This window comes from Glycine max, chromosome 6, assembly GCF_000004515.6.
Source record: "Glycine max cultivar Williams 82 chromosome 6, Glycine_max_v4.0, whole genome shotgun sequence".
Taxonomy (NCBI): domain Eukaryota; kingdom Viridiplantae; phylum Streptophyta; class Magnoliopsida; order Fabales; family Fabaceae; genus Glycine; species Glycine max.
In genome coordinates, this window is record NC_038242.2 from 40,638,779 (window position 1) to 40,651,696 (window position 12,918).

Below are 12,918 nucleotides of genomic sequence, written 5' to 3' on the forward strand. Positions count from 1 at the left end.
CTTCATCCTTGAAATTTATCTTGAATGATCTTTGAAATTCCTTGGCACCATCAAAATAATTCTTGAAGTTTTGCTTCTACACATAGGGTATTAGAAGGCCATGAACTGTTGTGGTTCATAATACTTAATTCCAGTCCTAATAGTTTAGAAAATTAAAATGACTAACATCATTTCAGGACAGAAGACTGGTGGACTTGATTTACAATGCATAGAAATTTCTTTGGCAGCCAGATAATTGCATGTGCTACGCATTTTAAGCTATAGTATATTCTATGAAACAAACTATTGACAACCACAACAACCTAACCTCCATAGGCAATTTGTGAAGGAAGGCCCACCATGGTGGTGCCATAAGGTGCAATGGTGTGTTTATATGGCGGAATTTTGGCCTTCCGCCATCCGCCATCCGCCATTGATAACATTAATTACAAGTTTATTTTGCTAAAACAAATTTCTTTTGTTTTAAAACATTTACCATTTGTATCATTATAATTAATAAGACTCATGGATTTCTATGAATGTAAATATAGTATGTAATGCACAAAGCTACGTGAAATTAGTGAAGAGAATAATATACTTGGTTTGAGGAACAAATTTTTTTGTACACTTTGATAATTTGGATAACATTTAACTAAAATACATACTTATTTTGATTCAAAGCTTTGAGGCAGAGCTTTCAGTGCCAAAGCTTGTCTCCAAGGAAGGAGGTCGTGAAACATTTTTTTGAATTTTTATTCGTGCCCCTACAATTCTTGAAGCAGAGCCAGAAGTTCAAGTGTTGGCTGATTATCCTGTACCTTCTAGCAAATTGTTGAGTTCTGATTCTTCTATTGAAGACCAAAGAGTTAGTTAATAACATAGCTGTCTATAGGAAGCTTTCAGCTTTCCTTGTTATGAATATAAGATAAAAAAAAATAAGAGTGCTATGTGTGTGATTTTCTAACTTTTGACTAAATTGGAAATACGTGACTAACTCAAATTTTAAAGTGTGATTGTTTCTCAATTCTAGTTTTAGGTTGCTAGTGGTTATTTATTCCAGAACCATTAGAATCTAAAAGATTCATGTATGAGGAATGAGTAATGAAAACATGAAAGAATGGAAAACATTAAGTATATTAATATTCATCTCTTATTAGTTCGGGACATTGTTATTCAATGACCCTTCACTCTTTGGAAATTTCCTTGCTTATATGCTTATCCTCTTTGGAAAATTTTCTTACTTTTGTGAAAACTGTACATTATATTACCTTATAGGATATTTAGTTTCCAACCCAATATGTTGCTTCATCTTCATATACCCAATGAACTACTGATATACGATATTTATAGGTTTAGTTGTGTATATTAACATGGATTTCTGATCGGCCATAGCCTTTTAGCATTGTATGTTAAGGCTAATCCATATTTGCACTATTAAAAAAAATAATGCCATCATTGAATGGTAGCTTAGTCACATGCTCATACTAGCAGCACAAGGTGGCTATTGTTAGTCGTCTTTTACGACTAATTTTTGTATAGAAAAGTTTCCAAAATATAAATATATCTCCCAATTTATGGTTATTTTTTGGAAGGATTGTAAATATTTCTAGTTTAGTTTTCATTTGTGCTTAGTAGAAGCCTTCCTATTGAATTTAATGTAAATTTAACTTCAATTTCAGGTAAAAAGGACAAAATTATGAAGGTTCAAAAAGTGTTGTCTCGCTAAGCCTAAAGCATGTGCTTAGCAAGACCAAACTGCTAAGCAAGACAGCAGTGGCTTAGTGCATGAGGATAAGCCTGAAGAGAGTTCTTCCATGCTAGCACGCGCTTAGCGCGTATGCAACTTGCTAAGCGAGGCAGTTGTCTCTTCTGCGCTAAGCGCAAGATTGGCGCTAAGCCAAATATCACTTACTCGCGCTAAGTGCGAGAATGGCGCTAAGCATGCCTTCGAGGTCAGAAAGCCCTTTTTAAGCTTGATTTGCACAGAAAAAAAGAGAGAGCGTGATGACGTGAAAGAGGTCTGAATTGACTATGAATTGTGTGCAGAGAACAGAGGAAAAGCTGAGCAAGGAAGCAAAGGTCCTAACTTTTAGGTAGATTCTAGGTTTTAGAGTTATTTTCTAGGTTCTTAGAGGTGGAGGAGACATCCCCACTACTTTGTAATCTGGTATTTTCTCTAAAACCCTTCTCCTATTTGTGAAAGTTACTCCCTTGTAATGGAGGGCTAAAATCCTTTGTTGGGAATTTCTACTGAGTACTTGATGTAAATATTTTTATTATCTATTTGAGGTTATTTTCATGTGTTCAATGTTTCTATCTAAGCTTATTGTATGCATGCTTGTGGTTTGATCACCCATTGGTGTGTGCTGTTAAGAACTTTAGCATTGACAAATGTACTGTTTCCTTGGAACTTGAAAGAGCAGGGCTAGATAACTGTAGTGCTAGACATAGTGTGCAGGGTTCTAGTTCTTATTATGTTGTGCTTATAATGTTGTTTAAATCAGGCTAAGTTCAACAAGAGACATTTGCGAATGAAGCTTAGTTTAAATTAGTCCAAACTCACGAGACATCAGTGTTGGTACCTCAACATAGAACACAAGAATAATTTCAAATAGAGAAAAACCCTAATTGTATCAAGTATCTCGGTGGAAGGACCCAACACTTTTACTTATTTGTTTTCACACTCAATTGTTCACGTTTACTGTTTCTTTGATTACAATAGAATATACCTATGTTTTCAATTCATGATACTTAATTCTTTTTCCAAACAACTGTATTTTGAATGACACTTTTCCAAGTAAAATAGGTTCCCTAAGTTCAATACTCCGATCGTTCCATTTTAATTATTTACTTGACGATCCGGTGCACTTGCCGGTAGATTTCACACCCACACAAACAAGTAGTATTCCTAGGGGCGGAAACAACTATATATAGAAAAGAAAATTGTCTTGGCCAGATGGTGTTGTATATATAACATGTTGCTGGAAGTATTTGCTCTGGTTATGTTGCTTTCTAGGAAATGTTCCTCGGATGATTATTTCCCTCAATGAAGAATTAGCATACTCTATATTTCCTTATGTGTTATATGTATGGTAGTTTTTTTCTTAATCTTATGGCGATGGATTTAGAGATGCACGTTAATCTCACTGTTTATGCTATTTTAGTTAGACCATCCATAATTACTTGATGGTTACCATACTGCCGTTTAACTTATTTTCTTAAGAAGCCTTTATGTTTGTTGCAAGTGATTTAGGAAGTAATCTTGTAATGTAATGATTTCAACACCATTCAGCATTTGATAAACAAATGGTTTGATAAATGATTTAATTGGACATTTAAACAAATGGTCTACTAGTTAGCTTGACAAGATTGACACTTCTTATTACTTACAAATAATGTTTCCTGCTATAACCCAACAGCTCTAATCTCTTTCCAAGGAGTGCTAAGAGCACACTCCTTCATACACACTCTATCTAATTGGTTAAAATTTATTGAAAACTACAAAATTAGGAGAACAAATCATTAAATATGATTTGAGATCAACAAATTATCATTTTCAATAAATTTCAACCAATAAAAGAGTGTGTGAGAAAGTGTATTTCTAGTATTTCACTTTTTATTAAGCAGTTTTAATACTAACACTGCCTGCTAGTTGTAGAAATTAATCAACTTTACTATAATGTCTTGTTCCCTTCCTTCATTGTTAATTCCAGTTCCTAATATTTACCCATCATTGTTGATAATCTGTGTTGTTTCTTGCAGGAAGTAGCTGCAGAGGTAGTTCAAAAGTTGCAACCACGTGAAGCATCAACTGTGTTTATTAAGGTATGATTGATTTCAAAACCTAGGATATAACAACCCTCTCCCCTAGTATGCATGTTCTGTTTTCCTTTTCAAATGTTAGTAATTCCAATAACATGGACATGGAGAGTGTTGTGTGCAGCTTGTTAGACCAAAATCACCCCCTTCACCAGTAGGATATGTCTCAACAATTCAGACTGGTTTTGAAAATAGTTTGGACAAACTAGAATCCCTTTGATTCATCAGAGGCTAAACTAGAATCTCTTTGTCTAAATATTCCAGACAACAAAGGAGAGGATGAAGTAAGTGGTTAATTGCTACAAATCTAAACCCTTAATAACTAGTCTGAGATATGTAGACCAAACTTAATATTTTTCCAGTTTTGCTGTTTCCTGGATATTTTCCTGGCAATACAGGTACAACAAAATAGAAAACAACAAGCAATTTCCATCCTTGCTGAGACATGCCTTTGTTAAGTGGTGGAATCAATTTGACACAACAAAAGCAGAACAAGACAAGGTGAAAATCTGGTTTAAAGCTCATCCAGAGTTCCTTAAGGCAGCTGATCTAGAGACTTCAATGTTTCTTAATCAGAAATCCAAGCTAACGACTTTCCTAGCAAGGTCTAAGTCGAAGGAACATCTGACCAAGAACTTAAAAGAAGTTCTTCAATTGCTTCAAGACCACAAAGAAGGATATTCTTCGTCAAAGAAAGAAGACGCTAAGTCAACAAGCACTTTAGATGTTTTTTACTAGAACGAAGATACCTGTTTTGGTATTAATTTAGATAAAGATTAAAGTTTCATTGTAAACCTCTATTGTATAAATAGTTTCGGTTAGATTAACTTGAACTATAGCTACATCAATTTTCAATTCTATAAAAGGAGTCCTCGAATACATTGTGAGGCACCCTTTTACACAGATAGTTTAAAGAGAAGTTAGAGAGGGAAGCTCTGAGAAACAATCTTTGTAAGCTTTTCTTTCTTTTCAAATAAACTTATTGTTTTCTTTATCTTTCTTCCCTTCTCCATCCTTACTGATCTAGTGCGGATTACTACTGTTTCAGTTTCTTCATTTCTCCCTCTTTACTTATCAAGTGCGGACTACCATCGTTTTAGTTTCTTCACTTCTCCCTCTTTATTGATCTAGTAAGGACAACCGCCGTTTCAGTTTTCTTTTATGATTTTGTTTGTTTTAAGATTTTAATTACTATTATTTTTTTGCAATTTCATAACTTGCATATAATATTTTTTCTTCTTTTGTGTATCTTACTTCTTTTTTGTCCGTTCGATCATTCCGCTGATCTCTGGTATCAGAGCCTGATGGGGAAGTAGGAATGTAATCCATAAGGAAAAATGTATACTGATTTCATGGATCTGGAAGTATGAACATTAAATTTTTTGTACAGTATCTTTAATCTGAACATTATGTGTTTGAACTGTATTCCTGGAAGTACAACAGTCTGATATTTTGGTTGAATGATATTGTAGCAGTAAGTCCCGTGGTTGAGAAAGGGCAATAAGACTTAGGTTTATTGTTTAACTAAAACATTAAGACATAATATACTGGTGGCTATGGGAGTAAGGTTCAGACTGTAAAAAAAGAAAAAGAGTTAAAAAAGTATTTTTCTATATCTAGGAAATTTGGTAACATATACCCTTTTGGAAATCTTCCTATGAAACCAAATGAAGGCAAAGATACTGAAGGATGAATTTTAGGATGTCTTGTCTTTTGCGTTCATTTTTTCTGAATTTCTTTCCATACTAGTTCTTCATCGTCATCCTCAACTTCAGATCCAAGAAACCTAAATCTGCTCACTAAGCAAGACAACCAGACCCATGAGGTTATCCCTAAACACAATCTCTTTGATGAAGAAGTTCACTTCAAGGAGATTAACCAAAACATGGATGACTGGAGCATCCCATAAATCCCTTAGGATACACTATATGTTCCTGAGACAATTAAAAAAAAACACAGTTTTGATTATGTAATTAAGACTATTGAAAATAATATTCCTCTAGGACAAGACATAGGGGAAGAATTCCATTTATTATCCAAAAATTCAATTTTTGAGCATAGCAGAAAATACAAATACCTACACATAGGATGTGTCCAGGTGGCAATCAAACCATTAATTGACATGGGCATAGATGCTGCAGTCTTGATGTGTCTTAGAGACATTAGGCATAAAAAATTTGAAGATTAGTTAATAGGAACAGTAGAAACTAGCCTAGGGCAAGGACCACTCTATTTCAACTGTTATCCAAACAAAATGGTGAGTCTGATGGATAGAAACATCCTTGACTCTCTATTCCTTAACATCCACTTTCATGGCCTAGACATGAAATAGGGTTCAATTCCAGCAGCCTTGATTAATATATAAGGTCATGAAAACTTGTGCATCAACAGTTCTTCTCAAACCACAAAAAGGAGAGACAACTTTGTTTATCACTGATATGACAAAGGCTAATGTTTCTCTCCCAAGAACTATTAAATGAGATGAGGTAACCCTTCCTAAAAAATGGGTTATTGATAAGGCTACACCTTCAATCCCCAGAACCGCCCCTACCATAGAACAAATCAAACGGGATAATTCTGGTAAGGTAGAAACAACTTTCAATAGGAGAAACTCATTCTCATCTAGAATAGAAGCCTCAAGACAATCTGAGAATGAATCGGCAAAAAGGTCCTTCTCAATCAGGATCCGATGCATTCTAGTAGGATTATCTAGATCTGAGTCACACAACCAGTTTTCTAGCATAAACCTCCAAGGCTTAGATACGACTTCTAGTATACCTAGGACCACATATAATCAGGAACCAGAAGATGACCAAAAGTCAATTCAATCTCCAACATACTCTTCTATCCATGAACCTTGTGATGTTATCTAACGAATTTAGCATTGATAAGGAAACCCTTAGAAAAGACTTTTATTCTCCAGAGAATGAACCTTAGAGGAGATGGTTTTTTCAGCATTTTAAGGGATTAAAAAGACAACAAATCCAAGATAAATTTTATAAATTTGTCGAAAGAGTCAAAACCAATATTCTTTTCTTTGATTGGTTTCATGCGTGTACTGTTAAAGAAAATATAGATTACCCTTGGCAACATGACATAATAGGTGATCCAACAACCAATGTCATTACCAACTAGCAGATCAAAGATGGTGAGTTAATCCAATTGGAATTACCTCACACAACTCAATACCAACTACCAAAGGTCAAGGACAACAGTGATAAACCTGTCATGGCCACACCTTTTAAAACAAAGGATGTCAACTAGGAAATAACCCCGAAGGATATTAGGAGCCTAATGGAACAGGCTAATTACACCAACAAATACCTTCAGGTGTTAGGGGAATCTATTAGTAAAGAAAAGGTTTTAACTAAACCCAAGGACCATGGGCCGTCATCATTAGTTGTTCAAATGGAAAAGCCTTTGTTCAAACTTGTTAAGGTTAGCGAAAAAGCCAAACACTAATTCAAGGAACTTAGAAAACAAAAATCCCCTACTGAGGAGATAGGTGATAGCAATAGTGAATTATTAAGCAAGATTAATAGTTTACTTAAAACCATCCTTGAAACCCCTCAACCTTTGGAGGAATCATCCAAAATAAGGACTAGACACACCTCCAAACTAATAAATGCCATTAACGAGGATAGTCACAATAATTCAGAACAAGTATCTAAAGAAGGTTTAGTGTCTGAAAAGGTAATCAATCCGATTAACACCAAACATTGGAAAACACCTTCCAAACTTTATTACCAAAAACCAACCGCTCCTAATCTTCTACTAGAAGAAAGAGGCAAAAATAACTTTCAAAATTTTAGTGCAAACAACATCTATGAATGGAATATAGATGCTCAAACAGAGTATAACACATTTTCAAGAATTCATACCGTGGAGGTATAAAAAGAACTGTCCAGCCTTATATAAGAATTGTATGTAATTTGAAATTTGTTTAACCGATCTTTCTTTATCTATTAATTTCTTTTATCTTTAATTATAATTATCTTTTAACCAATCCAATGTATTATTATACTAATGTCTTTTCAAAATGAAAATAAAAATCTAATATTTTGAAAATCCTTTCACGATGTCTCTGGTTCCAAATTCTTCACCAACATTTTCTATGACAAGGAGGAGGATGTTTTGGAGCGGAAGGAGGCATAAACGTTGAAGTCAAAGAAGGAGGAAGTGGTGGCCATGAGGGAAACTTTTTTGGAGCTTAAGAGGTTAAAGGAGGGGGAGGGGGTACTGGGTTACAGTGAAAGAGTGAGGGGGTTTGTTGGGTCTTGGAAGAGACATAGAACCAATACTTGTATTCTGGAAAGAAACACATGTGAGAGAGTTAGATAGAGAGAGAGAGTTACACCATGAAGGAGAGTGAGTGAGATTGATAGAGGACTATCCAAGGAGGAAGAGTTTGGCTTGGGTGGGCTCAACATGAATGGACCAATCACTAGAGCAAGGAGTAAGAGATTTCAAGAAGAGCTCGACGAGAGAATAAATCCTCTCATAGAGGAAATAAAAGAAGAAGTGAAGCTTATTTATTTTAGCCAAATTTTAGAATAAGATTTATTTTCATTGTTAATTATATTTTGGGGCCCATTTTTGGACTTGTAATGGGTTGCTACCTTTTTATTGTTATTTATAAGTCTTTTAATCATTAGATTAGTTATTGGGCCTTGGGCCTACTTCAGGGTTATTAACATGAGTTATAAATAGACTCTTTAAACACTTTGTTCACAATTTTTGATGAAATTTTAGATTGGACACAATTAAGAGAGTACTTTTCCTTGTTCTTGTGTGAAACCTTAGGTTCTTATCAAAGAATTCTATTCTTTGTGGCAAATCATCCTTAACTTATTAATCTTCAAGGATTGTGGCGTTGTTCTTTCCATTTTTTTTTAATTTTGCTTTTTCCTTTTTATTTTAACTAATTTTAGAGAGTCCCAAATAGGTTCCCTGTTTGTTGTTGCTAAAAATTGGATCTGGAAATCAGGATTATCCATCAATTGGTACCAGAGCTTTGGTTCTTGAAATCAAGTTTTATCTATCCTTTGAGTTTTTTTTTCTCATGTGTTTCCTCCTTTGTTTGTTCTGTCCCTTTTGTTTAACTCTATATTATTATTTTATCTTTCTTTGTTTTATTTCTTTTGAATCTATCTTTCTTTGCTGAACTATATCTAGTATCAATATCTTTTTATCTTCTTTTTTATATAAATTTAGTATCAAAATTCGTGCAAAAAAAGGAAAGAAAGAAGTAAAATAAAAGAAACAAATCCAGTTTTCAGATTTGGAGCCAAAATCCTGTTACAGTTTAGATTTGGATCTGCCCAAACACATTTTTGCATTCAAATTTGAATTTTGTACCAAAAAAAGAAAAGTACAGAGATAAAAAGGAAGCAAAAATAAAATGAAAAATAAAGAGAAAAAATTGCATTCAAAGTCTTTCTTGTTTTACATACTTATATTTCAAAAAAAAAATGTGTCTTCTTGGTTATTTACATCTAGTATAGTTCAATTCTTGGACAATCCTTTTCTTCATTCCGGAGTCTTTTAGTTTTTCTTCCTTGGCATTCCTTTTGAGTATTTCTTTCATTATTTATATTTTTCTTTAAAATTCCTTAGTTTTGTCTTAGAGTATTTGTTTTCTTGGCTTCTTGAGTTGAGTTTTGATTTGACATATTTCACGTTGAATACTTCTTGATTTTGAGCTTACAGGTTTGTTCACCTCTTGGTACTACTTGTTTGTGTGGATGCGAAATCTACCGTCAAGTGTACCGGGTCGTCAAGTAAATAATCAAAATGGTGTGCACCGAGTATCGAACTCAGGGAACTTGTTCATTTGGTAAAGGTTTGTTCAATAAGCAAACATTTGCAACCAGAAATCACGATTGTGAATGAAAGTAAAAGTATGTTCTATTCTAATTCCAAAGAAATAAAATTGAGCAAGTAAGTGTGAAAACAAATATCTAAAGGCGTTGGGTCCTCTTATTGAGCAAATTGATGCAATTAAGGATGTTTTTCTAATTAAAGATGTTTCTATGTTCTATGCTGAAGGCTCAAGTACTAAACACTAATGTCTTGTGAGTTTAGCCTAATTCTAACTAAACTTTGTTCACAGATGTCTCTTGTTGAACTTAGCTTAATTGAACAGCTTTATGATCACAACATAATGATATCTAAATTACCACACTTTGTGTCCAGACATACAGTAACCTAATCATGCTCTATCAAGTTCTAAGGAGACAATACATCTTTCAATGCTAAAGCCCCTAACAGTACACACATATGGGTGATCAAGCCACAAGCATGCAATAATAAAGTACTGATAGAAACAATGAACACATAAACAACCTTAATTAGATAGGGAAAGAGTTTACATCAATTACTCAGTAAGAATCCCTAACTGAGGATTTAGCCTTCCATAGCAAGGAAGCTCCTTTTACAATGAAGAAGAGGAATTAAGAGAAATTGCTTGCTTACAAAGGAGTAGGGATGTCTCCTCCACCTCTAGGAATCTCACAATCACTCAAAAACTCACAAATCTTCCTAAAAGATCAAAACTTGGCTTCTTTGCTCTGTTCTTTGCCTCTATGTATTTCACTCTTCAAGCTTTTATGCTATTCAGTGGTCCCTCTCTCTTTTATGTTATTCCAGGCTGAAAAAGGGCTCACTGACCTCGAGGTCGCGCTTAGCGCCATTCTCGAGCTTAGTGCGAGTAAGTGAATTTTCGCTCAGCGCCAAACTCGTGCTAAGCCTGGAAGGTGACAAATGACTCGCTAAGTGAGCTGATGACGCGCTGAGCGTGTGCCTGCGTGACATATTCCCTTCTAGATTCCTCCTATCCGCTAAGCGCGTCGATGCCTCGCTTAGCAGATGACACTCACTAAGCGCGTTGAGCTCGCTTAGCGAGACATTAACTTTAGCACTTCTTCAAAATAACTTCTTTTTGCCTGAAATTGAAGAGAAATTGACATTAATTCCATACACAAGGCTTCTACTGAGCACAGATAAAAACCAAGCAAAATTTATTTACAATCCTACAAAAAGAACCATAAATTGGGGAAAATATATACATTTTGTAAAAGTTTTCTATACAAAAGTTAGTTGTATAAGGCGACTAACAAACTCTCCTTAATTTACAGTTTTGCTTGTTGTCATACCCTAATTTCGTCCGGGGACCTTTGCTTGATGACATGCGACCTTTCTTTGGTCCTTGTGAGGTGCTTGGCATGCATCATTAGGCAATTTGTGAAATTCCAGGACATGCCGGAAAACCAAAAAATATTGATGCACAATCCGTAAGTTTCCGTGACACACCGGAAATCAAATGGAAGCATCGTTGCATAATTAAGTGAGATTCCGTAACATTCCGTAAGTCAAAAAGGGGATGATTATGTAATCCGCAAGGTTCCGTAACATTACGGAAAGAAAACAAGTATCGTTACGAGATTCGTAAGTTTCCGTAACTTTACGAAAAAAGAATCACCAAAAAAGGTAAGGGGGGGTGAACTTATCAAGATAGGGGTGTAAATAGCAATTCAAATCTAGGCCCTTCTAGAACATTTTGGAAGTTGGGTTGCTTAAGGAGGAAGCAACTGGGCGGCAAGCTCCTCCACGTTTTTGAAAAATGGTTTTCGGGGCTTCCGCGGCTTCCGTAATACTTCCGTAAAATTTCCGAAAACCTTGGGTAAGCATATTCCACTTAACATTGGTGAAAGGGAAGAGAAAAAAGACGAAAATCAAATTCGAAAACAGTTCCGTAAGGCTTCCGTAACTTTTCCGTAAAATACGAAAAGGGGGGTGAACTTAGTAATTCGGGTGCGCTTAGAAATCTTCTTCATTAAGTCTTTGGGCGGCAAGCACCTCCTTTTTTTTCTATAAATAGGGGAGGGGGGAGCTGTTTCAAAATATTCAAGACCCCTTTGGCTATGCATTTCGGCTATTTTGGGCAAAAACACGTTTTCGTGAAGAAAAATCAAGTCGAAGTACTTCCGTAACGCTTCCGTAAGCGATTCTGTGGAAATTCTTCATCGTTCTTCACCGTTCTTCATCCGTTCTTCGTTCGTTCTTCGTTCTTCAACGGGTAAGTTTTCGAATCCGAGACTTTCAATTCATTTCTTGTTTTGTGTACTTTCACTTTAATTTCATTTACTTTCAGTTTTCTTTTCTTCCGTTTTTAACGTGCTTTAACCATTTATTTAAGCCGTTTTCTCGTCTAATAAATGATAAAATGAATTTCAATCGATCATTTGTGTTGTAATCTCGTTTAATCACTGTTAAAATGAAATCTAACCGATCGTTCACGCTATAACCTCGGTTAAACAAAAAAAAGTAAAATAATAATAAAATAATCAAAATATCTTGAAAAATAATAATAAAATAATCAAAATATCTTTGAATAAAATAATAAAAAAAATCAATCGGACGTTTTTCTTTGGAAGTGTCCTTGAATGAATTGATTAATAACCAAAGTGAAACTAAGACTAAAATGAACTCACAAATCAAATTTTTTTCCGAAAAATCACTAAAAACCGTTTTAAGGTCCAACGCCTTAAACGGTCCTCTTTGCTTTTATCGGTTAACATGGACCGTTCAAAAGCATAAAATCAACATGTGACTTTACCGCTTTTGCAAGAACTACGTAGGTCTGATTTCCTCATCGCAATTGAGGATACGTAGGAGCAAAAGCACCGCTTTTTGTCGACCACCCCAAGAGATCGTTAATGGTCCAAATGCCTTAACGTTTCTCTCCTTTCAAAAACAAGAGATCGTTAATGGTCCAATGCCTTAACATTTCTCTCCTTTCAAAATCAAAAGACCGTTTAATGGTCCAACACCTTAAATGACCTTTTGTTCAAATAAAAAACATATTTTGCAAAAAAGACAAAAAACAAACTTAAACCAAACACTTTGTTCCGAAAGAACTACGTAGGTCTGATTTTCTCATCCCAATTGAGGAATACGTAGGAGCAAAGGGAAACACCCTTGTCGACCACAAAAAAAAGAAAAAAATATAAAGGATATAAGGACATAAAAAGGGAACGTAAAAATCAAAGTCACGTTTGCACATTCGATTAAAGGCTGCCGTCCCTTGGGACGAACGTGTGGGGTGCTAATACCTTCCCC